The following is a 27565-nucleotide window of genomic DNA, read 5'->3' as shown; positions in this document are numbered from 1 at the left end:
GGGAGGCCGAGGCGGGCAGATTACGAGGTCAGGAGATCGAGACCATCCTGGCTAACATGGTGAAACCCCGTCTTTACTAAAAATACAAAAAATTAGCCAGGCATGGTGGCGGGTGCCCGAAGTCCCAGCTACTCGGGAGGCTGAGGCAGGAAAATCGCTTGAACCCAGGAGGAGGAGGTTGCAGTGAGTCGAGATCGTGCCACTGCACCCCAGCCTGGGTGACAAAGAGAGACTCCATCTCAAAAACAAAAAACAAAAACAAAAAAAAGAGATGGCAGCAAGGATAACCTTGTTTATTTTCTTTCTCCCCCTGAAGTCTGATGGAGAGGAGGATTAGTTTACTGTGTGTTGAGTGAGAAAAGTTTAAATACTGATCTAAAGAGAGAAAAAACAGCTCCCTGTACTGACACTTAAGGGTAAATTAATCAGTATTTCCTTTGCTCAACAAGAACACGTTCTTCAGTTGTGGGAAAAGTTAATTCTGTTAGTCTAGACTTCCCTGAGGAACCCAAGTCATCAGGTATCTCTGAGGAAAGGATGCTTCAACAGTGGAGATGAGACGCAGGCCTGTGGTGCAGACCTCCAGCCCAGCAACGTCACCCCCCCGCCTGCCTGCCACTTCCACTGGGCCATGGACCCCACTTGCCAGGGGGACTCTACCTCCAATTCCCAGGAGTAACGGGGAGTAGGGGAAGGACCCAGGGATTTGGGTTCCAGGTATGGCCCTCACTGAGCTGTGTCACCTAAAATACATCAACTTCCCTCTCTGGTCCTCACCTGTAATGGATTCATGATGGGCTCAAACTGGGTGATAGCCAAGGCCTCTTATGGCTCCAATAGTGTACATGGAGAGGGGAAGAAGGCCATAATCTGAGAAAACTGATTTTGAGACTCTTGTAATCCCAGTTAACTCTGTGACCAAGGGAAAATCTCTTAACTTCTCTTAGCCTCAGTTTCCTTGCCTTTAAAATGGAGCCAACAGTAGAGTAAGCCCAGATTCTTCATGAGGTTGTTAGAGAACAAAACGAGGCAGTGTATATGAGAGCCCTCAGTAAGCTGTCAGGGAGAGACCAGCATCTGCCCTTCCTCGATGCTAAGAGGACAGATGGGAGGATGCACTTTGCCTGACAGATCGTTGCCTGGTGAGAAAGAGCCTCCATCAGAGTGATGGCAGTGGCAGATCGTCTGGAGCGGCTGAGTAGGCAGGAGCCCCACCCCACTGGGTGCAGCTGCAGCTGCCCAAACCATGGCTGCAGACTCAGGCCTCCCTGCACTCTTGGGGACCTGGGAAGTCATCCCTGCCCTCACAGCCTTGGAAGTGCCTCTTCCCCACTGTCTGACTTCACCCTGCTGTTGGCATCTGCTCTGATTTCGGAGAAAACTGGGGGCCAAGCCCGGGTGCCATGAACAGCATCAGGAGGCAGACAGATTCCTGAGCAGAAGCAGGCGGGTCCCTAGGAAGGCTCCACCTTAAGGCCAGGGAGGGCCTGAAGGCTGGGGGCCAGGCTGCCAGTCCTGCAGATCAAACTGGGGACTTGTGGTGCCTTTTCCAGGCCCACCCATGGCTGCCCATGGACGAACTGGCACACACTTCCTCTCCTCTGAGGTCCGTAAAAGCCCCAGGTTCAGCTGGAGCAGGGCAGAGGTCAGAGAGGACAGACAGACCACAGGAGGACCAGCTGCAGAGAGGATCTATCCTCTCTACTGAGGGCTTCAGAGATCTGCACAGATGTTGAGACTCAGCTGCAAAGAGGAGTCACCCTCTTCAGGGCCTCCTCTCTGCTGAGAGCTGCAGAAATGGTGGGACGACCTGCTGGCATAAAGGAGCCACTCACTCCAGGGGCCTCTTCTTTGCTGAGAGCTGTACACTCAATGGGATGACCTGCCTACAGAGAGGAGCTACCCATTGCAGATCTCTTCTGAGCTGTCGTACCACTCAGTAAAGCACCTCTTCATCTTGCTCACTCTCCACTTGTCTGCACACCTCATTCTTCCTGGATGCTGGACGAGAACTTGGGCAAAGGCACCACTGGCCACAGAGATTTCTGGCCAGAAAAGCAACGTCCTAAGGATCCCGTAACAAGAGTAGCAATACCCCCACCTTGCCCCTTACGCTTACCATTGACTTCCAACAAGAAACAAGTATTTTCCAACTCTTAAAGGCAAAGCTTTCTGGAAACAAAATTGGCAACACTTAACAAAACCACATATACATTTCCCTTCCAACTATGCAACTCCATTTCTTGGACTCTACCCTGAAGATAACCTCCAATGCTACAAAAACACACATGCAAGTTCATCCACTGCAGCATCATTTATAAATGCAAAAATACGAAAAGCAACCTAAATACTCAGATATAGGAGAAGGGCTGAATAAACCATGGCACGTCCACACAGAGTACGATGTGGTGGCAAAAAGGAAGGAGGAAGGACCCTATGAATGGACTTGGAGAGATTTCAAGGACCCAATGTTGACTTAGAAAAGCAAAGTGTGAAAGTGCATGCTACAGACACGTAACATACAACAGTATGCTACACCTCATGGAAGAAAGGGGCTACAAAAATGCATGCATGCATCTGCTCACTTGTGCAAAAGAAATATAGGAAGGGTAAACTAGAAATTAAAGAGACTGGTTCCCTAGAGGAGGTAGGAGAGAAAGGGATGCAGAGAAGAGGGGGTAGGATCACGATGGCGAGGATGGGGAGGAAGTGATGCTTCTCTGAGTGTATCTTTTGCTATAGATTTGACTCAGGAGCATTGCGATGTTTAGCATGTCTTTCATATGTCCACACAAAACAATTCAAACCTACCAAGACTGGAAGGAAACCCAAAATGGAATGTAAACATTAATAAGTGGACCAAACTATTACAAATAAATAGTATTACCACCCTGAAGGGGGTGGGAAAGAAAATAACTCACCTAAGTAATTTTGGAAAACAGTATTTTGATTGGATAGTGTAAGGCTGAGGACAAAAAGACTGTACACAAACGCTATCACCTACTCAGTAATTGGGTAAATGTGCTTCTCATGGGGACATGGGTTAATAAATCTGAAACTACTTTAGTGTATACTAGAATTAAATAAGTATATTTTAGCTGACAAAAGCTGAGTTTCTTGCTGTTGGGAAAAAAAATTGCAGGAAAGGGAAAAAGTTAAAATGAGCCTTGTGATGCTGGACTAGAATTAGAGAGACCAGTATAAACACGTGGTTTTTAATATACATCCAGGTAGGTGGGCACAGAAATACAGATGAGTGTGCATGCGTGGATTAGTGCCTGTCCATGTCATTCCCAGCTATGTCCCCTAAAAGGCCTAAAAGCAATGATAGCTCAGTGGCAATAAACATACCTGGCACCCAAACCTTGGTTTCTCTATGCCATTCTCCAATAAAATGAACCAGGGTTCCTTGGAGAAGTGGTTGATTCCAGAGTTGAGGAAGGGAACATACAAGATAAGCCTTGAACATCTTGTGATACCAGAAAGTTAAGGAAGTGTTCCAAAAACAGGTGGGGGTGGAGGGGCTGGTTGAAAACACAAGAGCAAACCTGAAGGAACTTCTAATGGCCAAAGCTGGGATAATTTGAGCAAGAAAATAAATAACCACAGGATTAGATTATAAATCACAGGATAAAAGAAATGTCTATGAGTTTTCATTGACATAAATAAATAATCACATACATAAATGGGGGAGAAAGACCAGTTCTTTCTTACGGTAGAGTTCCAATAAATAAATGTAGGACTACAAAGAGAGAGAGAAACAGAAAAATCACCAGTAGGCAATCACCACAGTAATAATTATTGTGGACAAGATCTACCGATGGACGCTAAAACTAATGAGCTCATGTTTGAGGATAAAGAGATTCACATGGTCTCAAAGTATTTCCTCCAAGGTATTTATCAACTACGAAGAAAAGATAGTAACTTTACAGTGAAGCCTGGCAGACATCCCTTTAACCCAGTGATCGAGGTCAATGTCACCAGTGATGTCCACACCATGAATCCTGATAGGGGGCACCAAGAAGGTCACATCAGCTCTGTAGGATTCTTGCCAAAAGTGCACAACCTCAGTCCAAAAAAGAACTTCAGACAAACTTAAACTGAGGGACATTTAAGAAAATAGCTGACAAGTGCTCTTCTGAAGTGTTAGGGTCACGGAAGACAAAGAAAGACTGAAGAACTGCCCCAGATTGGAGGGGAGTAAGGAGACATGGTGACTGAGCAGTGTGGGATCTGGAACGGGATCCTGGACGGAAGGACATTTGTGGGAAAACTGGTGCAATCTGAATCGGTGTGCAATTGAGTTAGTGGTATTACACATTGGTAACTTCCTGGGTTTGCTGATTACACTCGGGTTATATAGGATGTTCACTGGAGGGGCCACTGGGTGCAGAAACGACTTCTATATTAGCTCAAAATTTTATAAAGAGGTAATGCTTAAGTCCCTTATTCAATGATTTCACAAACACCTAGGCCAAACCACCAGGCCTTTGCTAAGCCACACTTAAGGATTTGCTCTAGTATCAATCCCTCTAGAGGATGCAGGGAACAGAGGCTAAGGAGTGCTGGATTTTAACCACAGCTTCCAGGGCCCTGGTGGAATGAGCTGGTTTTTGGTGACAGGCTCTGGGACAGTCTTTGGTTACAGAAAGCCCCAGAACTGAAGGGATCTCTGGAACATCCTGCGCAGGTCCTCAGCCGAGGCTAGTGTCCTGAGGGGAAGAGGATATAAACTCAGGCCCTACAGGGTACTCAGCCCAGGCAGCCCCTCCACCTCCTGCACTTATCTCTGCAGACCTTACCTGCCTTGGTTCTCAGAAGCAATCAGGGCCCAAGACCTGGAAGGGGCTCCCCACCTCTCTGGGGCTGAGCCTCAAGGGCCCTGGGTTCTGGGAACCCCAGCTTCTGTGTTTCAGGGATGACACCTGGGCTTTACCAGTACACAGTGTGGCCCACCTCTTAGGACTCGGCCTCTGGCTGAGCTCCTGTCCCAGGAACCTGCTTGGTGACCCTGGCCTGGGCTACTGACTTTCATGCCTGTCCCTCACCCGCCAGAGAGAGTGGTCTGCCCTGCACCTGCCTGGTGGCCTTGGCTGTGCTCCTGAGGACTGGAGGTCAGCCTGCCTGCCTTCCTGAATCCTTCCAGGGCCCACCTTTCCTCTCTCACTCCCTCCCACTGTGCTCTGCCTATCACCAGCACGTCCTCCACAGGCCTTGCATGTTGACTGCTTGCCTGGGTTCAGTCTGTCTGCCAGAGTGACCTTTTCCCAGATCCCCAGTGAGGCAGGTTCTAGTCTAAGCCAACCACCCAGGCACCCCCCACAGGAGCCAGTGATGGCCTTTCTCTCCAGCAGGATCAAGCAAGGCTCCAGGTTTGTGCTGAGGGACCTAGCGGAACCCATGTTACAGGGGAGTGAAGTATTACATACTTAGCCCTCCAGGATCTGCAAAATCCACCTTGCTCAGCAATGGGTGATTACAGATGGCCACTCCCTTCTAATCATGAGGCAGGAGTCCAAGTTCCCTCCCCTTGGGTGAGAGCCCAAGCAGGTTCCTGGGCCAGCCACACAGCCCAGCAGCTTTCATTTCCTGTGTCTTGGAACACTCCCTCTTGGGAAGCTGGCTGCCATGTCAGTATCCAACTCCCCCGAGGCCACCTGCTGTGAGGAAGCCCCAGCTAGCCAGGTGGAGAGAAACGGGCAGAGAAGCCCTACAGCCCTGGCTGTGCCGGCCAGCCCAGCCCAGTTGCCAGCCAGTGGCTCCAGCCCCAGCCACCATCTGCCCCCAATACCCAGGAAACCTAAAATGAGAACCACCAGCTGAGTCCAGTCAACCCACAGAACCCCATGAGATAACAACTTTCTGTTTCAAGCCACTAAGTTTTAGACTGGCTTGTAACACAGCAGTAGGTAACGGGAACACTGGCTGAAAGAGGCTTTTGTTTGCAATCCTTAAGGAAAAGAAGACTTTTTATGAATATCAATTTTTTTCATCTATAAAGTGGGGAGAATAATTCCACAGGTAACTGAGCAAGAACTGTGTGAGCAGGACAATGATCATTTGTGATCTGTGTTGAATGTTTGTCGCTGGTGATCTCAAGGGGTCTCTGGGCTTCGAGCTTGGTCTTCCTGCACAGGGACAATCGTGCTGATGTCATCATCTCTTACTTTCGGCTTGCTGAGTGACTGTGGTCACATTTAAAGCAGTCAGCAGAGCCTCTAGCATTGCTGACTGCTTCCCAGGGGCCAGGTAATGTTCTAAGCACTTTATGTCCATCAACAATTTTAATGCTTGCAACAACAGAAGAGAGGAAGGCGCTATCATCACATTTTATAAATGGGCAAAGGAGTCAGCGAGTGGGAGAAACATCTCCCCATTCCTCAGCGTGTGAGAGAGCTGGGATTCTCTCATTTTCACCAAGGCCATGCTCTGAATGGCCCCACTCTATTGTTTCTGAGCCTCAGTTTTCCTGTCTACAAAATGGAATAACAACACCCGATTACTGCTGTATGGATTCAATGGGAAACAGTCATGATGTCTGGTACACATTTTTCTCTCTCTCTCCACTCCTACGTTTTATGGCTCAAAGTTGCAAATAACAGATATTTACTAAGAAAATCTATGTTCTCAATGCTTTTTCAAAGACCCACCCATGAAAGGAGAATGCTTTTTAAGGAAATCCAGCTTAGAGTCCCTGATAGGATCAGAAATAGAAGTTGAAACGATGCAGGGAAATGCAGACCCCTTCCTCTTGGGAAGGTGGAGGTGACACTGTCTCTAGTCTTTGTCCCCAAGGTCCATGCTGAGAGGTTCAAATAGATGATGAAAGTGATGTGGCCAGACTGTCCTTTTACCAAGCAGGCTCCCCCACCCCATCCCCATGATTACCCAGCACTCGAGCGTCCCCATTTCCGAATACCCCTGGGGAGATCAGGGTTTGCTAAGGGCACAGAACAGCTCCCGTAATTGTGATTTCCTAGTGCTCAGGTCTTGCTGAGAAAATGGCTCAGTCATGCTAGCTGTGGATCAACAGCCTGTATTTCATGAATATTTTTCTTTGGCGGGCTGCACCCATCAACATTTCACTTACTCATGAGCATTTGCATTTTAATGTGATTTTTTCCGACATGACTAGACAGCTGGGTGGGTTTTACCATCTTCTGTGATACAAAAATTCTCATTTCTGCATATGGATCCCTCCAACTGTGTTTGCGTCCAGCCTGGAAATAGCATCCTTCTGAATGATAACTTTTTGAAGAAACTGCGGCTGACATGCAGGGAGAAGTCAAGCTTACAATTTTGATCCAATACTTGTCCAGACTAACAGGGGTTAAAAAAAAAACTTGAAAAAAAATGACTTTGCTATAAGGTGCTACACTGGAAAAATACACTTGATACTACTGCTGCCTAGCTAGCTAAATTCCTGCTACTCTCCCCTCTCTGTCAATCCCATCACAACTAAAGGACTGAACATCCTTCATCTTTTTTGAAAATACTACCCCAGGGCCTTTACACTGGCTGTCTCCTCTACTGGAACACACTTTGCCCAAACTTTTGCACTGGCTGGCTCCATCACAGCATTCAGATTGCTCAGATACCGTGTCCCTGCAGCAGAAGTCTTCCAGGATACCCTGTCTATAAAGGTCCCCTATTCCCATCACTCTCCAGCTATGTACCCTACTTCATTTTCATCAAAGTACTGAAGAAAGTAGGATTCCCTACTCCAAAATATGTTATTTTTTCATTTCTCCTCCCTGCTTTGAAGAGAAGCCACTTGACAGCAATCGTGTCCTTCACTGCAGCCCCTGTGCCAAGAACAATGCCATATGGCAGAGGCTCAATGAATGAGTATCTGCCCATTTTCCAGAAAAGGAAGCTGTGGTTCCCTGGGGTTAATTAATTAGTCTACGATGGCCCTGCTAGGCGCCAAGGCTGTCAACCCTTGGGGCTGTCCTGAGCCCAAATCCACAAGATTAACTCCTGTGCTCTACATTTGCAAAATTTACATCTCCCACCTCTGTCCCTTAACTTCCTTATTACTGGCATCTATATGGGGCCCGGCACCCAGGAGAGGCTCACAAAATGCTTACAGAAGGAGGGTCTGAATACATGAGCAGAATCCCTGGCCCCCAACTCTCTGGGGAGAAAGAGAATGTTCAGGCTTTTCCAGTCTGACCACTCATTGAACCCTCATTCCCTTCTCTACTAGTTCACCAGATGGTTGCCCAGATTTCTGCTTGAGCATTTCCGGGGCTGCATGAATCACCTCCCAAAGCAGTCCATAAGCAATGGCTCCTGTCAGCTCTGCCGGTCAGAAAGCTCTTACACCGAGCCAGACAACAGCACTTGCTTGCTTCTCTGTTAAACATACACCTTCTGAAGCTGCTGCCTGGACTGTCTCTTACCCATCTCAAACATTATGCTAGAAAAGAAAAGAGAGAAATCTATATATGAGTACTGAAACTAAAAAGCAGGGAAAAATGCGCTCCTAAAAAATAGGTAAAGGGCGCAAAAATAACTAGCCAACTAAATAAACAAAAAAAGAAGCAAAAGGCACCTATAAACCACATGCCTTCAGTCCTGTCTCACCGCACATAAATGAGCTATATCTGTCCTTTATGAGCCTGTTTGCCTGTCCACAAAATGGCGATGTGGAGAAGGTGGTTGCACCCCTTCTAAGGGCATCTGCTTCTCCTCTTTTGCCATGAACTGTTTTAATGCCCACAGTTCTTTGAAACCCGGCACCACTTGCTCTCCAAACTAGTATGTGCTCCAAGGCTATGTGGAACTGTTGGCCACCTTGTCATAAGCAATGACAGCTAACTTGGATTAAGGCTTACTATGCAACCATCATGGAGCCCACCTCCTGCCCCAGCTGGCTCATTTACTCCCCAGCACAGACCTAAGAAGGAGGCACTGTGCCCTCACCAGACAAGAAACCCAAACCTTCACATGGCCAAGTCCTTTGCTGCCCTGGACTCCCATCAACTGGGGCCAGCAGCCCTGGGATGGGCCTGGCACTTGTGAGCCTCTGACCCCTGGCTCTTGCTCAAGCCATGCTTTGCTTTACTGGTTCCATCTAATAACACTCAGCTTACTGTCCAGCCCAGTCCTGGTGCTGTCTCTGCTCTAGTCTGCCTCAGCTCCCCCCAGCACAATTTATGGCTCCTTTCCCCGCAATCATGCAGCCCACTAACTATACATCCCAGCAGTGCAGCCTTCCCTTCGCCTCACAGTGCACCTGTTTACACATTTGTCTCTCCCTCTGAGTTGCAGGGCCCTTGAGGGCAGACGCCGCGTCTTAATGGCCTCTGCACCCTTCTCACCTCTTGTATTTAAGCATCGTTTTATGCTTACAGGAAGATTTCATATACATCTGCTGAATAAATGGAAAAAAAAAAAGGAATAAAGAAAAGCTCCCAATAAATGGCTCAGTCTCAGATTCCATGTGATCTAAGGAGCATCCCAAAGCTGGAGGACCGAGAACTTCCTTTGAATGATTTCACTGTTTCTCTCTGCAAGTCAGAATATTCTACAGGAGAAAGTTCCAGGAGCAGATGAGGGTGGCATGAGCTAAAGTATCTACGGTTTAATGGTTCCTTCCACATTTTCCTAATTTTGCACTGCTATGATCTAAATGTGTCCCCCCAAAATTCATATGTTGAAATCTTCACCCTCAAGTTCATAGTATTAGGAAGTAGGGCCTTTGGAAGGAGATTAGGTAATGAGGGTGGAGCCCTCATGAATAGAATTAGTGTCCTTATAAAAGGGACCCCAGAAGACAGCTCTCCACCCCTCCCTCCACTAGGTGATGAGGCAGCATGAAGACGGTCATCTGCAAACCACCAAGCGGGCCCTCTCCAGGCACTCAAACTACTGGCAACTTGATCTTGGAATCCCCAGCTTCCAGAACTGTGAGAAATAAATGTGTGTAGTTTAGAAGCCACTCAATTTATGCTATTTTGTTATAGCAGCCCAAATGGACGAAGACAGGCAGCCTGCCTGCAGTCAAACACCCCCTTGAATTATTCCGCATGCAGGTGAAGATTTACTTCTAACCAAGCCTCGGGGACCCAGGAATCCTTCTAGTGGGTGCTGCTCCACTGTGGTCCCCATCTCAGAGCTGAGGGTCTCCTGTTCTGAGAGGGAGAAGTCTGAGCTTTTTGTGGGGGGCTGTGAGATACCTGGGAGTGGATTCTGGGGCCTCACCTTTGACAAAAGACATCAGGCCAATGAGAAGCCACCAACCATCCCAGATGTGGCTGCATGGTCTCCTGACAACCACAGAACTCCTGGGGCCTCCAGCGTACCACGGAGGAGGCACAGACCAGTGATGGTAAATGGGAAAGTCAGCGTCTCCCACAGCCCCAGTTACGGAGAGATGCCAGCCTCCATGCAATCAGCAAAGTAGGACAAGTCTTGGCCTAAAATCCACTTGAAATCAATCAAGTTTTGGGGGGAAGAGAAGCAGAGTAGAAATCAGAAGACTGGGGTTTGGTTACCAGCTACTCATTTCTACCTGGGTGACCCTGGTCAGTTACCCAGTCTTTCTCAGCCTGTTTACTCATTGGCCAAAGAACAATCTCACAACAGCTGCTAGACGTTTTTCAACTCGAAACGAAAAGGCACAGGAGAAAGTGAGCGGCAGGAAGAGCAGAGTCAAAACAATCAAAAACTGACCTTAGAGACAGAAATAATTCATGGACTAAAGCAAACAAACAAACAAAATGCTCTAATTACTATTCCAGCACTCAGTACCTATAAAACGAAAATAGATTCTAGGAAAAGAAATGATCAGAGACAAGAAAAAGCTCTCAGAGGTTTAAAATGTTAGTGCCAACATGTTTTTTAAAAGTTAAAAAAAAGCAAAACGACAAACCAGAAAATGAAGTCAACAAAATCTAGAATAAAGAGCAAAAAGGCAAAGAAATGCGAAAAATGTAGAAGAATATAATCCCTTTCTGGAAGATTTAGAGCTGACAAGTAAGAGGCTCAGATACGGAGAACAGAAAACAAATGAAGGTTTTAAAATAATCAGTTCCATTAGAATCTCCCAGAGCTTAAGGACGTGGGCTTTTAGATGAAAGGGGTCCACTGGGCATCCAGAACAATGAATAAGTGAAGACCCACCCTGGAGACTATCCTCATGTAATACATGAACCCCATGAATGAAGAAGAATTCTTAAAATCTTCTGGACAAGAAAAATAGAGAATAAGTAATCTACAAAGAACCAGGAATCGGACTTTTCATCAGCAACAAGGAAAACTCTAAAGTCTTCAAAATTTTGAAGGCAAATGATTTAGAACCTGGAAATTGACCTTCAGTGTGAGCATAAAATACAGACATTTTCAGACAGTTTACTTTCCATGTACCTTTTCTTAGGAGGTAACTTGAGCAAACAGAACCTCCAACCCAGGAAAGCAATGACGGCGAGCCCAAGATGACCTGGGGGTAGCAGCCTTGGAGAGGATGCAGTACCCTGGGTAGAGGAGGGGAGAGCATCCTGAGAGGGGTTAGCTCTCCAGAAGAAAACAAAACAAAACAAAACAAAAAATCAGTGGGGAAAGGCTCAATGGAACAGGTGGTATGAAAAACGGGAGAGTATGAAAAAGGCATATAAAGCAAGAAGAAAAAAAGAAAGGCAACCAGAAATCCCAGAAAAAATATCCTGTGCAATAAAGTCATGATCCAAAGATGAAGCAAACTACAATATGGCATGCTTCCAAGCAACTGACATTGTGTAGGTGGGAGAACCCACTCAAGTCTGTTCCGGGCCATTCTGCTTTGAGTGGTCTAGGGGTTCTGACATTGAACTCCAGAGAAGAAAAGGTCATCCCAGTGCATGAGTTAACCCAGCATTAGACACCTCTGATGTAGCAATAATTATAGCAATGTCACCTACTGTTCTCAACATTCAGAGTCAAACTATGGACAATGCATACGCTAGAGCGTTCAGGATGGGATGCAAACTTCAGCAACCTTGAAGGAATGTCAGCCTGAAGGTAGCAGGTGGGTGGCACCGAAGCTTGAGAGGAAAGACAAAAGAAACAATATGGATTAACAATCTCACTTTATGAAGTAAGGAAACAGATGCACTGTGCAAGGGTGCTGGAGAAAAATGTATCTAAAGATTAAAAAGTAACAGATAGAAGCACTTTAATAAGCACGGATGAAACTGAGAGGAGGAGAAAGAGCCACTAGTAAGGCAGTGGCTTCCTCTTCCACATCACGAAGTCCATGATTGGGGCTCAAAGACGATCAATGCACTGTCTGGGTGCAAATCCTGGATCACACAAAGTGGGGACAAGGTTCTGATGAGGATTAAACGAGTTTATAGGAAAAACATCCCCAGAACAGTGCCTGGCACAAAGCAAGCATTCAAGATGTGTCAGGGCTTTTATGATACACTCACCTATACAATTTGATTTGTGAAAATGCGCATGTGTTAATTTTTAAAAATGGTTTTACTGTGAAATAAAAACATATGCCAAACAGAGCTATTTGAAGGAACAGATTCCAACGCAAGCCCAAATCATAGCACAAACTGTAAAGTACGATTTTAGAGCCCGCTAAGCAGGCAAGGCAGCCCGCTGTGGGAGCTGGAGAGTGTCATGGAAAATATGGAGGGCTGTGGTGAGGAGGCTTCCCAGAGCCAGACCTGCAAGGAGACCCTGCCCTTTGCATTCCCAAGCTGCAAACTGCAGAGTACTCTGCTGCCGCATGATATTGACATAACAGTGTTATTTTTTGCAAATGGAAAATAAATGTTTCCACCTTTTGGGGCACCTGGGCACTTTTTACAAACTGCTTGCAAGTGGGATTCAAACTGCTACTCTCCTGATTCCATTTTTATTTGCAGAGTAAGGCAAACAGAGCAGAGGCTTTCTACTTCTGTTTTTGCGAAAAGAAACACAAGTGTGGTTTGGAATGGCCTCTAGAGCTCCAGAGGGTGTAGTGCAGCTTCTGGCTTGCCCCTCACCCTGCCCAGTCCCTTCATGGAAGTCCCAGCTTTATTCCATGCAAAACAGGGCAGGAGGTGCTTCGTCCCAGGAGGTGGGGCTGCAGTGAGCCTTGCTGCCACAAACGAAATCTCCAGTGGGTACGGGGTCATGTCTGTGCACTGCCCCTACTCAGCTGGAACAGCCCAATCTGTATTTCTGGGGTTCTGCCTCAGTTTCCCCATTGAGCTTGAACACTGACACTCTGACACCCTGCCTGGCTCACTCCAGTGCCCACCTTCTAGAAGACTGGACTCTGAGCCCCATTTCTCCCACAGCTGACTGCATAATCATTGAGATCGGTAGGAAAGGCAGCAAGAGGGTAGGTGCAGTGAGAGGTGCACAGGAGTGGGGCCAGCGAGAAGGCCGGTTTGAATGCCCACTCTGTTACTCACTGGCAGAAACGTTTTTTAACCTTGCTGAGCTTGGGCTTTCTCAAGGATTCAATAATTTAACAAATATGCGACCAAGTGCCCACCTGGGGCCAGGTACCATGCTAGGTGTTGAAGATTTGGGAGGTGCACAAAGCATGTTGCATGCCTGTAAGGAACTTACCAAGAAAAAGGCCACCTGGTGGTGGATACTATGATGGGCAGGCACCATGTGGTGGAGCAGCCCAAAGACACCAGAGCAAGAGCCTGCAGTGGGAGGGACCAGGGTCAAAGAGAAGGTGACCGCGGGCTAAGATCTGAAGGAGGAAGAGAAGTGGGAGAGTGTTCCAGTGGAGGCAACAGCACGTGCCATGGCTCAAAGGAAGAAAAAACTGGGCCTGAAACACCTTCCCGAGGTCTGGGGCACAGGGTGCTGGGGGTGAGGGAGATGCCAGAGAGCTTTGCCAGGAAGATCAGAGACCCTGGAAGCCCTTGGAAGGGCTTTAAATCATTGGTAAAATTCCCATTTTGTAGCAATGTGAGGCTGAGCGAACCATGATCCTAGAGGATGCGTCGGGAACCCCTTGTAAAACAGATGTTAACATGACCATCCCACCGCCTGGGTTTTGGCTTGCCTCATTTGACAACTCTCCGCTCCCTTTCCTCACACACACACACACACACACACACACACACACGCACGCACGCACCACACACACTCTAAGAACATGCACACATGTGTGCTTTGCTGGAACTCAGGTCTTTGGCTACTGAGCTAAAACAGGGCCCCACACTTCCCTCACTCTATCAAACCAGCAGGCAGATCTTTCTATCTTGCCCAGTCCAAGCTTCCTGCCCTTCCCACCGGCCCATGCTCTCCTCCTGGGTTAGACACATCTGTTCTTCCTGCCTGGACTGCCCTTCTGCACATGGCTAACTGCTACTCTTCCTTTAAGATGCAGCTCAAGATGTCCCCTCTCTGGGGCACCTTCTATGACCCTCATCCAGCTTCAAGGCGGTTCTGCACTTCCTGCACTTAACTGGCAGACATCTGTCACCATTCTCTGGAGATGCTGGCTGTCTGGCTTGACTCCCTGCCTTGGCCATTTCTGTGCCCTCAGCTCCAACCTATCGCCAGGAGAGAGGTGGTGCCCAGCAGGAACGTGTGGCGGGGATGAACACTCCATCCCGCAGTGCCCTGCACCAATATGCACGTGCTGTGGACTCCAAGAGGAAGCCACCTGTGGCTGAGGACAGGAGGTCTCTGGGTCCTCACTCTCTCCTTCACTGCAATCGCATCTACACCTTCCCTGTGCGTCATCCCAATCCCATCTGACCCTTGCTTAAAACAGTCCTTTCTTTTAAGATCTCTTGAAGCTGTGCAATATGCAGACAAGGAGGCCGACCTGTGGGAGAGCTTGCTCTTCCAGGCATGGCCTTAGGGGCTTTTTGTTTTATGTAACATTCCGACAATCTATAGACCTACAGCTCAGCACCTGCAGAAGGTCATGGGCCTGGTTCCAAATCTTCTTTCTCAATCGACTGGGAACAGTTTACACCAAGAAAAAAGTGTTTCGACAAGCAGGACTGTTGCCAGGGGCCCCGCAAACCCTGCTCTTCTTCAAGTTCACAAATCCTGATCCTCACGTGTGAATCTCTCCCTCCCCGCCCTCCTCCTGCTAGTGTGGCTGTCCTGGATTAAGGTGCCTGGGGAAGGGGGACCCAAAAGCCACTGGGCTCCAACAGGGCATGACTTTGTCTAATTTGTCTAATTCATTTAGGGGGTCCCCAAGCCCTTGCACAGATGCAGCACATAGCGTGTGTTCAATGAGAGCTTGTTAACATCAAATGCACTGCCTGATCCCAAAAGAGGGGAATTTCTGACAAAATGGCATTTTTCATTGAAAGGAGCCCTAGACCAAGGAGATGTGTTCTTCCTCCTCAAACACGCTCAACATCCCACGGGACCTTAATGCTCACCTTAAACCAGTGCTCGAAGCCAGACGCTAACCCAGCTTGGATGAGCCAATCAGCAATGGCTGCTCCTCTTCCCTCTTCTGGAAATCTGCCAGTTTCCCTGAGCAGTCATCTCCACAGGGGAGCTATCCACCATAACAGGGCAAAATCATCTTGCGAATTTGAATCAGCATTAGCCAGGGTGGCTCTGTGTGCCAGGCACACACTGGACCCACCATGTACATTTCTGCAAGGCTATTTGCAAATGACTGAACAGGCCCAGAAAGACCGGGCATGTGCCCACATAGTGCAGCCACAATTCGAAGCTGGTGGTGAATCTTAACAATGAATGTGGTGTCCATGAACAGCTTTGAAAATGCCTGGTGCCAGGCTCCAGCTCAGACCAACTGCATCATTCATACAAAGTGAGGAGGCCTGGGCATGCACATTTTTCAAATGCTCCTGGGAAGGTTATTCTCATAGACAGCTGGGTTGAGAACTCCAGCACTTGAGCAAAAGCTGCCTCTGGCAACGGGTCTTGTCTGTTTTTGTTAAATGAGCACCTGCTATGCCCCTGGCACTCCGCTGGCTGCTTGACGGGGAGTGTGGTGGGGGAGATCCATGGTCTTTCAGAAGCAGCTCCTGCTCTCAGGGAGCATCCAGGTGGCTTTAGGAATCAGGGACACACGCAGAACCTGAGGACAGACCCAACCCCTTAGAGCCATAAGGAGTGAGGGCGGCCCCTTCCCTGTTGGCCCCTGGTCACTTTTGATTCCACTTTGCAGCAAATTTTTCCTTCACAGGACAAGCAGTCAATATTCTTGGGTCTGCTGACAGCACTGCCCAGCCATGTTGCTGCAGGTTCCTGCCTCCTGAAACCCTGGATTCCCATCCTGCAACCCTAACTTTCCCAGGCTGCCTCCCATGCTGACAAAAGGAAGTTTCCTCTTTTCCAAGATCCCATGTGGCCTCCCACCTCTCCCACTATCCCTGTCCCCAACTGCTTGGGTTTCCACTAGTCCTTGGCAGGGACCCTCATGAAACTCTCTGGAGAGTCCGTGTTCCCTCTCTCTGGTCTCTAGTGAGAAAATTTTCCCATCCCATTGGCCACAGTCACTGCAGACTCAGTAGATCTAAAACTTGACGCATCTTCAGAAATTCACTTGAAACTGCAACAGGTTTTCAGAGGGGCCACCTCCTTGCCCAAATCTACCACCTTTTCCTATAAGTGGCTCCCACTGGGGCTACATGGCCACCTATCCCTGTACCACCAGACATATCGAGGTGCTGTCTTCAACCCTATTCTTCAATCAGGTCCTGCCACTTTGTCCTGAGGCATCTCCAAGATAATAAGGAGAGCTGCGGGCATTTCAAGTCGTGCATGGTTTTAAAATGCATCATCTCATGGAACCCCACAGCAGCCCTGCAGGGTGCTCAGAGAGTGAAGAGACTTGCCCAGGGGAGCCTCACAGGGTCACAGCAATGTGGGACTAAAGCTGCAGAAACATGGCAGCTCCCATGAGCCTGAAACTGCTGGAGGGGAAATGGAGATGGCCAGGCATCCCTGCCCTAGAGATGCTTGTCATCTGGTGGGGAAAAAGAATCAGGCCAGCTCGAATGTCTAAGCTCCATGCCACTTCCCCAAACATAGCTTCCTCAGCCACCCTGAGATCAAAATGATACCCCGACCCAGTAATGCACCAGGTGCTGCCAGGAGCCCTGAGGAAGGCAACACATCCAGCCGGAGGTGGCCCGGCTCCCCAGAACACACAATGTGCTCGCACTGCCACCCACTCACTGAGGCCACGCACTTGCAGCATCTCAAACAGATGCGAAAGCGGCACAACCCGTCCCCAGGCTGGCAGCAGCTGACTTCATGCCCCTCCTGGCAGAGGGACTCATGAGCACAGCCCCTGCTGGAAGCATCTCATGGGCCTGAGCAGGGGACTGAGGAGAACCCAGGGACGGGAGAACACTGACCAGGCACAGAAACTTCTGGGTAACAGCATGGTCCACCAGGGGCCCCCTGGCAGTGCATCAGTGTCATAGGGGACCTGTGTCCCCCCAGAAGATATGCTCAAGTCCTAACTGCTAGTACCTGTGACTTTGTTTGGAAATGGCACCTTTGCTGATGCAATCAAGTTAAAATCTGGTCACATGAGTCAGGGTGAGTAAACCCAATGACTAACGTCTTCATAAGAGAAAAAGAGAGGATTTGGACACAGACAAATAGATGCACAGGGAGACAGGGGCAGAGGCTGGAGTGGTGCAGCTACAAGGCAAGAATGCCAAGGATTGCGGGCAACCACCAGCAACCGGGAGGAGACAGGGATCCTGCCCTGGAGCCTTCCAATGGAGCGCAGCCCTGCTGACACTTGGACTTCAGGCTTCCCATCTCCAGAACTACAAGGCCATACATTTCTGTTGTCTTAATCCACCCAGCTTTTGGTATTGTTATGGCAACCCTAGGAGACTAAGCACCCAGCTAGGACACGTAACAGACAACAGAGCCAAGATCAGGAACAGCCTCCCAACTGCATGTGTAGTGAGTGTATAGTAATAGGGAGATGAACTTGGCAGCAGAGACTCTGGTCCAATTCCTGCTCCATCTCTTAGGAGCTGTGTGGCCCTGGACAGGCTCCTGCGGGTATCTAAGCCTTTTTCCTCATCAGCCATTTTGGGCCAGTAAGCCTTGCTCTATCCCAGACTTGCTAAATTTGACCTGTGCCCACGAAGGGGTTTTATAAACAGAACTTATATGAATCGCAGGGCTCTTGTGGAGAGAGGGTGAAAATTATTCCACAAGCCAGTGGTTTTCTCCAAAAAAAGGAATCAACCATCAAAGTTGACGTCATGAACACGACCGCTGGCAGCCTGTGTCTTCAGACTCAGAGGTGGGTGAGTGACAGGTTCCTCTCAAGCTCCAGGGAAAACCCCCGAGCAAGTGGGACCTTGGCTCTAGCTTCCGAATGGGGATGCACTTTCAGAAATCAGTCAGTTTGAGTGTGTCTGCATATGCCAAACATTTGCTCTATTTAAAAGTGTTTGCCAACACAGATTTCTAATTTGCGAATGTTAGTTCAACCTCCACATGGCCGACGGGCTATCTTTCTAAATCACAGACTAGATCATGTCGCTTCCCTGCCCCCCAACTTCAGCAGGCTCCAGATACAGGTCGACTCTTTTTGCTGCTGTCGGGGTTGTATTATTATTGTTAAAAATGATCTCTGAGGACTCCACGTGCTGCGGGTCCCGGTGTAAGCCCACAGACCTGTTCAGCTCTGTGACCAAAGTCTCAGCTGTCAGAGGTGAAATGGGAAAACCAACAACAATACACTTTGATTAATTTAATTACATTTGATTAATTTGATGAATGAATAAATTTAAAATACTTTTATGATTCTAATATTAAGGTCTTCCTGTTTTCTAAATTATTTATCACATGCTGATGAGAGAGGGCAGATTAAAATTGGGCAATCTTATACCAATTTCTCAACTAAACAAATATCCTCTTCTGTGGACATCAAAAGGCTGGCAAACACCACCCTAAACCAGAAATTGGTTTTGAGGCAAAGGTGTAGCAAACATGCTATTTCTCTCTCCCCTCCTGCACATGCTACCTGGGGAAACTGTCCCAGTGACAGCCTCAAGGGACAGCTTTCCCTACCATGTGACATCACCTCCCAGCCACAGCTGTTTAGAGCAGAGGGCTCCTCACCAAGCCAGGCCACTCTACTTCTCTCCTGGGAAGTTAGGCCCCAGGGAGATGGAGCGAGCTTTAAGACCACACAAATGTAGGGTTGGGGCTGCCATACTGGGGTGACCATTGTCTGGCCATATGCTCAGAGGACAAGAAGAAAAACCCGAAGAGGGAGAGGAAGGTTAGAGACAAAGGGGACCAGATGGTGAGACCTGGGGCTCCAGACACAGAGGAAGGAAGACATCCTTGTCGCTGATGGCTTCATTTCTCCTTCACGAAGCCAGACTACACTTCTTGCTTCAATTTCCATGAAATGCCAATTTCTTATAAAAAAATCTCCCATTACTGGGAAGCTAAAAAAGGAGAAGTGCTTGAGCCTAGGAATTCAAGGGTGTGGTGTGCAATGATTGCGCCTGTGAATAGCCACTGCCTTCCAGCCTGGGCAACACAGTGAGACCCCATCCCTTGGGGAAAAAAATCTCCCATTGCTTAGAATCATTTGTCAGTTTTTTTTTTTGTCTTTGTGCCCCTCTAAATTCCATGAGGAAGGAGACAAGATAGGCCTCATGAAATGCTCACCAGTAAAAAGCTGTTTCCTAAATGGTTGAGTGGAGGATTCATGGATGGATGGGCTGGCTGGGGTGTCAGACGCAGGAGCCAGGAGAGCAGCCATCTCTGCGCTGCCACCACCCCTGCAGGTGCACAGGAAGGGAGGCACTTCCCGTACTCTGCTATGAGAGACCAGCCAGAAGCCAGACAGGGGTGACGGCTCCGTGGGCTTACAGGGAAGATGAGTCTCTGCTTAAGTTACTCCTCACGAGGGAGGTCTACCCTTGGTGAAGGACCAGGACACAGGAAAGCCAGAGTTACCGGGAACAGTCAGCTCCCAGGCATGGGGCTTGCCCAGGGTGCAGAGAACCTGAAAGTTCACAGCCTAGGAGAGGACAGCAGCCTGCTAAGTGGTGGCCAGGGCAGGAGAGTGAATAGCGGAGGCGGAGGAGGAGGAGAGGGAGGGAGAGGAGGCGGTGAGGGTGGAGGAGGTGGTGAGGGTGGAGGGGGAAGGGCAAGCCAACTTCTCCTTCAGATGCAGCAGGCACAGTGCCCAGGGCCCACAGAAATGTTCCAATTTAAAATCAGAAGGAAAACAATGAACTTCTGGGTGGAAGAAAATGTTTTAATATATAACATTAATATGTTCATCTTTATATCAGCTCAGTCCTAAGAAATAATTTTTAATTTTTCTTTTTATGGAGGAAGAGGCCCATGAAAACAGAATTGCCCAGGACCCAAGAAAGTGAGAATGTGGCTCCAGGTGAAGGGAAGGGAGGCCAGGGACAGCAGGGGAGGGGAAGGGAGGTGGTCTGCCCCAAGGGTTTGATCAAGGCCTCTTTGAAGCTGAGGAGCAGCAGCTGGACTCGCACACAGCTCTGCTTCCTTCTTCAGAAAGGACATCTGAAGGGGAAACAGCTCACATGCTTACAGAGGTCCTATTTCACGGGGCCCGTGGTGCTTCACACTTTACACTGCAGAGGGGTGACGGCCATGCTCGGGATCCGACACCCCACTCTGCTGCCTTGCAACGGTCTACCTTGTGTAAGTCACCTAAGCACTCCGTGGTGGCTTCAAACGTACTGGCATCCTTCGGCACTTCTCCCATCAAAGGATGGAGTCTAACTGCCCCCCTATCCCCTTGAATATGGGCTGGCTTTAGGGACTTGCTTCTAAGGACATGCTGGAAGTGATACTATGTGACTTCTGAGGCTCAATCACCTAAGAGGATAGAGACAGACACCCCCACCCACTACAACCTCTTGCCCTCTCTTGGGGCAATGGAGCCCTAGGCTACAGGTAGGTAGTACAGCTACCCAGCCACACGAAGCATCCACAGAGCGATGGAGAGTCTCGGCTGTACCAGCCTCCCCGCTCCCACCCTCAGGCTGTGCGCCCCTTCTCACTCAGGGGCCAGACATGTGAGTGAGGAAGCCTCCCAGACGATTCCAGCCCCAGCCACAGTCTGACTGCAACCTCACATGAGGCCCGCAGCAAGGCCACCTAGCTGAGCAAAATAAGTGATCACTCATGTTCGAAACCACTATCTGAGGTGTTTTTGTATGCACCAATACATACTCGAAGGCTTAGTATTTTCATCTGTAAAATGGAAATAATAAAAGTAACTCCTTTATCAAGCGCTGTACACATTCAGTGAAAGAGTCCATGGAAAGGACTTATTGCACAGGGTCCCTACCCCGTTAAGCACCCAGCAAATATTAATCAAAGCTGGGATTACCATTAATTGTTGTTATTATGCCCATTTTTCAGAAGAGAAAACAGGACTCACAAAGGCTGAAGCAAATTGTCCAAGAATCACACAGGGAGTTAGAGGATAAGCTCAGATTTCAATCCAGGTCTGTCCAGTGCCTCACAATCTGACTCAAAGAACAGCTTCAAATAAAAGGTGCATGTCCCCCAAAGTGACTGTGACAGCCATCAAAATCCTGTTGAAGAACTGCCATTCCAATGGTGAGATTGTAGGGACAGAGTGTCGCCAGCCAAGTGCAGCAGAATCTGGGAGGTACTAGGTCCTTGCCCGGGAAAACAAAAGGAACTGAGGTCAGATGCTCAAAATGTCTTAATAATGATTACCCTGAATAACCACACAGAACTCATACATTTTCTACACTGTTTTGTCATCCATCATCTGGTTGGGTCCCCAACCCATGAGGATAGTTTTTATAGCTTTGCTCTCCTCTTTCATTAAAATGAGAGTCAATAAGGTGGTGAAACCTATGAAATGTGCCAGCAGGTAGATTAGTTCTGTCCAAAACTGCAATAATTTATGGGTCTCCCAAGATTATTTATCCAATACACATATTTACTAAGTTTGGGGGTAATAACCTGGGAAAGTTTGCAAACAATTCCTTTATGTTGCACGGGGCTGTAATGGATGCATTTTATGAGCAGGAACTGTACTTATAGATCTGCCGAATAAAGCCCTGAAGGTTTTACTGTTTTGAAGTCAGCCAGCAGAGCTGTCATCAGCTTCTCATGCATTTAGGAGAACCTACTTGATAAGGTGAGAAACAGTCAGGAGCACCAGGCTGCCCCAAAAGCTCAGCCAGACTGACCGCTGCACAAGTCCCTTTGCAAACTGCATCCCCCATCCAGTCACTAACAGGCCAGGAGTAACTTCCAGGTGCCAAGCAAGGTTCACCCCAGGTACTGAGGATCCAGGGAATAGACAGTTGAAAGAAGGAGACGGAGCCAGTGATGATGATCTCACGAGACGGTCTGGCTTAAACTTATGCATATACGTAAGTGTGCACTAGGGGCTCTGAGAACCAGGATGAAAGGCTTTCCCGGACCTGATGGTGCATTTCAGGAGCCCTAGAGCTCCAAACAGAGAACTCAGCCCCATCGATTTCCATGCCCAGATCCTGACAACCATTCTAATCTGCTCTGATAACTTGCTACTAAATTCCTTTCTCTGCTTGCATTCAACTTCCACACAAGCTTCAGAAACCAAGAAGCAAACAAAGGGCCAGACATCTAGGGGTCATGCCCAGCCCCCTGGCTCTGGGACTGGGTTCCAAGATGGAAGACAGATGAACAAGGAGAAAGCCATATCCTCCATGCCTGGTGGGCAGCAAGGCAGTGTGAGGACAAACTGTCCATTTCCAGGTGGACTGCTGCCAGCAATGGGCACTGGGCATTGGCCGGCCTCAAGGATCATGACCGACTCCCGAATGATTTCATGTGCTACTCGGCCACAATTCCACTTCTCTTCTCTTGGCCTCAATTTGTTGACCTGTAAATGGGACCCATGGAGGATGGAATTGCATTCCCTTCTCAGGCCCATGTCCTGGGTCGGGGAACCCTCCAGAGGATGGCAATCTTCACTAGGAGGCTGACTGCCCGGGATGCCATGCCCTTGGCACCATCTGGCAGTCAGCCAGTCAGGAAGAGGGCTCTCTGCCAGGCCCAGACTCCACAGAAAACAGCTAAGAATTTGCCCACTGGCTTGTGGAACACGCTTTTCTGTCTCTCTCTCCTCCTTAGCAATAAGAAGGTGAAGTTCAAGGGTAGTATAACCACCCGTGACCCTGAGACACTCTTCCCTTCTTCATGTTCCCTTTGTCCAGCCAGCCCTGCAAAAGTCACCGGCCCTGCCGAGCACGTTGATTTCAAAGCAAATGGTCACTGAGTGGCACACGCCTTGATTCCAGACTGTGTTCCCCTCTCCTACCCACTGAGCCTACTACTGCGGGAAGCTCAGGGAAGCTGGCCGGCAAATGTGTGCCCTGGATTCTGTCAGCTGTGGATGTAGGTCTGGGAGCATTGTTTTCAGGCCAGGAGCAGCCTGAATGCATTTGCAGAGGCACAGGGAGACCCATGGCTCGGTGAATCAGGCTGGGACACTGCCCGCTCCATTTCCTGTTGGCTAGAGTCCACGATGGCTAGGCAGCAAGTGCTGAAGCCAGCGGCTACCTTGCTTTCCTTCCGAGCCCCAGCAGGGCTGGCAGAGTTGGGATCTGGGCAGCAGGGCCCAGAGGATTAGTCAACAGATACAGACAAGCAGAGACACTGCAATCAGAGAAACGGTACCTGAGGTTATACCCGGGACAACCATGCTCATTCCCACACAGTATTTCTTCCTGAACGTTTTACACATCTTCACTATCCTATAATATAGAGGGTATGGGGGGTCATAAACAGGGCTACCAGCTATCTTTTTAATGCAAATCCTCAGTCAAACCCCTCCCACAGCTCCCTGTCACCTGTAAGACATGGAACCCTCCTTAATCTAGCATTCAAGACCCACTCCCAGTTAAGCAGGAGTGACCCAGCCTTGTCCCTGCCTCGCAGCCTCAGCCTGACTCTACAGACCTATAACACAGTCCCCTCTCCCCAATAAACAGGCCTCTGTGCTTCTGCTCACACTTGCCCTCCTACCTAGAAGGCCTTTCCCGCTCATCTCTGCTCAAGAAATTCCTTCTCATCATTCAGGGCTCAAGTCAAACGCCTCCACCCTCCCCCGACCAAACCCATCTTTCCTATCTCTGTCTTCTCAGAGCACGTCAGTCACTCTAATTAGCTACAGGTAGTTACGTAACACGTTTTCCCCAACTGTCTCTGAATCCATAAAAGGCGGAGAACATCTCTACTTTCATCCTCCACCCCACTTTGCTAATGGCCTCTCAGTGAAGGCTTGGTCAATGTGTCCACAGAAAGCATCCCAAAGAAGATGGATGCTGAGAGTGAAAATGCTTCCCTCCTTATGATTCAAGGTAAAGCATCTGCAATGTCAGACCCAAAAGCGTCTGAAGTTGTCCCAGCCTTTTTCACTCGTTTGCACTGCTGGGCAGGCTGGCTTTCAGAAAACCAAGCCCTGGCTCCACGCACTGAGCACGCATCCCATCTGAGAGACCCCACAGATCTTCCAGTTACGCACTCAGCTCACCTTGGAGGTGAATCTCACAACATGGTCCATCTTTCCCTCCTACTTGCCAAGGGATTGATACTTTCGAGTGCAGTTTGCTTAACCTGGGCCCCAAGAGGGCTGCTGTTGATACACAGGCCAGAGCAACTATTTCTCAGTAGGAGGGAAAAAAAAGGCCAGAGAAATACTTTCCAGACCACATCGTTTCATCTGTAAGCAAGAGCGGCAGTCGGAGACACAACCACTCAGACACAGATTGTGGGGACCACAGTGTTTGGACGTAGCAGGTGTCTTGTGAATACTTGTGGAAAGAAGAGAAGGAGGGATGACAGGGCCCTGGGATCAAAAGTGGCTGAGTTAATAGTCCAGCCCAAGAGGGCTGCAGTCTACATCCAGAAACTTCCTCGGAAAAAAGTTCTAGAGCCACTTTGACAATGCGGTCCCATGATGAGTCACCCTGTAACACGGTGCCTGGAATTAAAGAGCTGCTTCTAAATTTACTTTTACTATGGTGGTGGGCAGGCCCAGAAACAGATTTGCCCAAGTGGGCTTAAGAGTGTCAGTCTGCAGGGGTTTTCAGCGTAGTGGCAGGACAGAAAACAGAGCTTCACAGGGCTCTGCCCCACCTACCGGGGCTGGCACCCTGCCTTGCCAGTCCCCAGGTCCTGTGGCTCCTCGGAGTGAATGCCTGGCAGCTGGGTGGGTTCTAGGGCTGTGACATGAAGAGGAAAGCAAGGGGGCAGGTGGTGGGAGAGGAGGTGAGATGGAGGGCCAGATCGTGCAGGGCCCTGAGGGTCACCTTAAGGTCCCTGGCTATTGGGCACAGGGGGCACTGAAGATCTCCCAGCCGAGGAGAAATGAGATCCTTTAAAAGACTCACTCTGGCTACCATATGGGAAACAAACTGTAGTGCGCAGAGGAGGAGGAGCGGGAAGTGTGGTGAAGAGAGAGTCGAATGGCTTGGACAGCATGGCGGTGGGTGAAGGTGGGAAGAGTGGCCAGCATGGGGGTGAGTGCCACATTCTGAGTCCTTTAGAGCAGGGAGGGGCATTGCTGATCCGCCACCCATGAGAACGAGTGCTTCTCGAACACCACTGTGCTCGAGGTGAGAGTGACCTGGAAGTGTGTTAAAAATATAGATTCTGGGCACCCCCATCCCCAGAGGTTCTAATTTGGCAAGTCTGCAGCAAGGTCCACCCGTATGCATTTTAATAAGCTCACCTGGTGTTTCCATGGAAGTGGTCCCTGGATCACACTTGGAAAAAACCTGCAGTGACCCAATCTTTGCACTTGAAACCAGTGAAGGGTCAGAGTGGGGGGGTGGGTGGCTTGGCCCTAGGCACCCAGGTGAGAGGAGACAGAAGGCCCCCTGCCGCCCAGCCTGGGCTCTCCCCACCAGCCCCAGGGTGCCTCCAAGTCTGCAACAGCTAAGTCCTCCAGATTCTGAACAGACCCCTTAAAAAGGGCAGAGGGTGACACCCCAGGCCTACTGAAACAGTAGCAGCCTATGACATACTACAGCTGTCTGTGTCCACCACTGCAGCCTCAATGCCTAGCAGTGCCTGGACCAGAGCTAGTGCTCCATAACTGTTTGTTAAACTGTTGCCCCTGACATCTGTCTGAGGAAAGGATGATGGTGTGTGTGTGTGGAGGGGTGGATCCTAGTAACCAGACAGGACCAGACAGAGGCATGCTCTGTGGAGGAGATGGCTCCACGCCTGCACAAATGGACAGAGCCACTCTCAACTGCCACAGGGACGTCCTCGAGCAGACTGGAGGACAACCAGCCCTGCTGCAGAAGCTGCATCTACAGAGAATTTTCAGACCGAAGCAATGTTATCTTGTCAGTAAAACTGAGAGAGGAACAGTCTCAACATTCCCTTTTAGAAGCCGGGTGTATTTTTCCACTCCTCCTTTTCAGATGAAGAACACAGGATGTGGCTTTCACTTCCACCTTTAGACTTGAACACTGCAAAACCGGACGTACTGTTTTAGAAGTATTCGATAAAGCCCTCTGAACAAGTTAAAGGATAATGGACGTACTGTTTTAGAAGTATTCAATAAAGCCCTCTGAACAAGTTAAAGGATACTGTATTCATTCATAAATCATTTTAAACTTGCACGTGATGCTCTCGGGGGCATTCACTTTATGTAAAAATATAAGACTTATCAATATTGATCATTTAAAAAATGACTGTCATTATCATCCATTTTCTGAATTAAAAGAATCAAGAAGTGGATCAGGATCCCCAGACCATATTAGCAGACAGAGGCGGAGAAATGTGGCAGGTTGGGAAAAATGCCCTGGGCATTCTCTGCTTGCTCTTTTGCTTGGTGATGCTAAATGAGGTACATACAGCAGCTCATCACAGATTATTAAGAAACAGAAGCACCTGGAAATACATTGACCCTCCCCAAGACCACCACCTGACCTTGGGAGTCAGGTTTCAAAAATGCGGGTCCGCCAAGGCATTTAGCCTAGCCTCTCTTAGCCACCACGAAGGACTTAGGAAGGTGGAGGTTTTTAACTACATGAAGTGCCGTCTGTACTTGTCATAAGCCACATACAAAGACAACAAGAAACACAGCTAAATTTCTTAGTGAATTTATTCTGTGCTTCTCGTTGCTGGAAATAAGCTACTACCATGCTCCGAATAAGTGTTCACAGTAATCATGTATCAGAGGCTATGAACTTCTCTGTCTTCTTATCTTATCCTCTCTGGTGATTCTGCAAAGCTACTCTTGCATTTTCTACTTTTTAGTAACTACACATATTAGAAATCTAGCCCAGAGCTGAAGCCCTGGGGCACCTGTTCTTTCAAAGTTTGGGGGCAGAAGATGCAGATTCCATGGGCCGCACCGAGGACACGCAATGTTATTCCTCATTTACCAAATCAAAAACTTGTGCTGACTGCTGAGATGTGGTATTTTAAAGATTGTAGATGAAGCATAGTCAAGCTTTCTAACTCATTCTGTCTGCTTTTTCTCATTCATCACCTATCAAGAAACTTGAAGCTTTTGGCATATAAGCAGCTCAGTGATCCAAGGGAGATGGAAGGAGGGTTCTGTTGGTGAAGACGTCACTCACATGACACAGGCAAG

General features: G+C 48.7%; 1 protein-coding gene across 2 annotated transcripts in view; it reads right to left on the bottom strand.

Annotated features, from left to right (window-relative positions):
• The window catches only part of TUNAR (TCL1 upstream neural differentiation-associated RNA), a 49815-nt gene that overhangs the window by 16540 nt on the left and 5710 nt on the right, over positions 1-27565 (bottom strand). The window lies entirely within an intron of this gene.

This window comes from Pongo abelii, chromosome 15, assembly GCF_028885655.2.
Source record: "Pongo abelii isolate AG06213 chromosome 15, NHGRI_mPonAbe1-v2.0_pri, whole genome shotgun sequence".
Taxonomy (NCBI): Eukaryota; Metazoa; Chordata; class Mammalia; order Primates; family Hominidae; genus Pongo; species Pongo abelii.
Note: the sequence above shows the minus strand (reverse complement) of the source record. Positions and strands in the feature narration are given on the sequence as shown.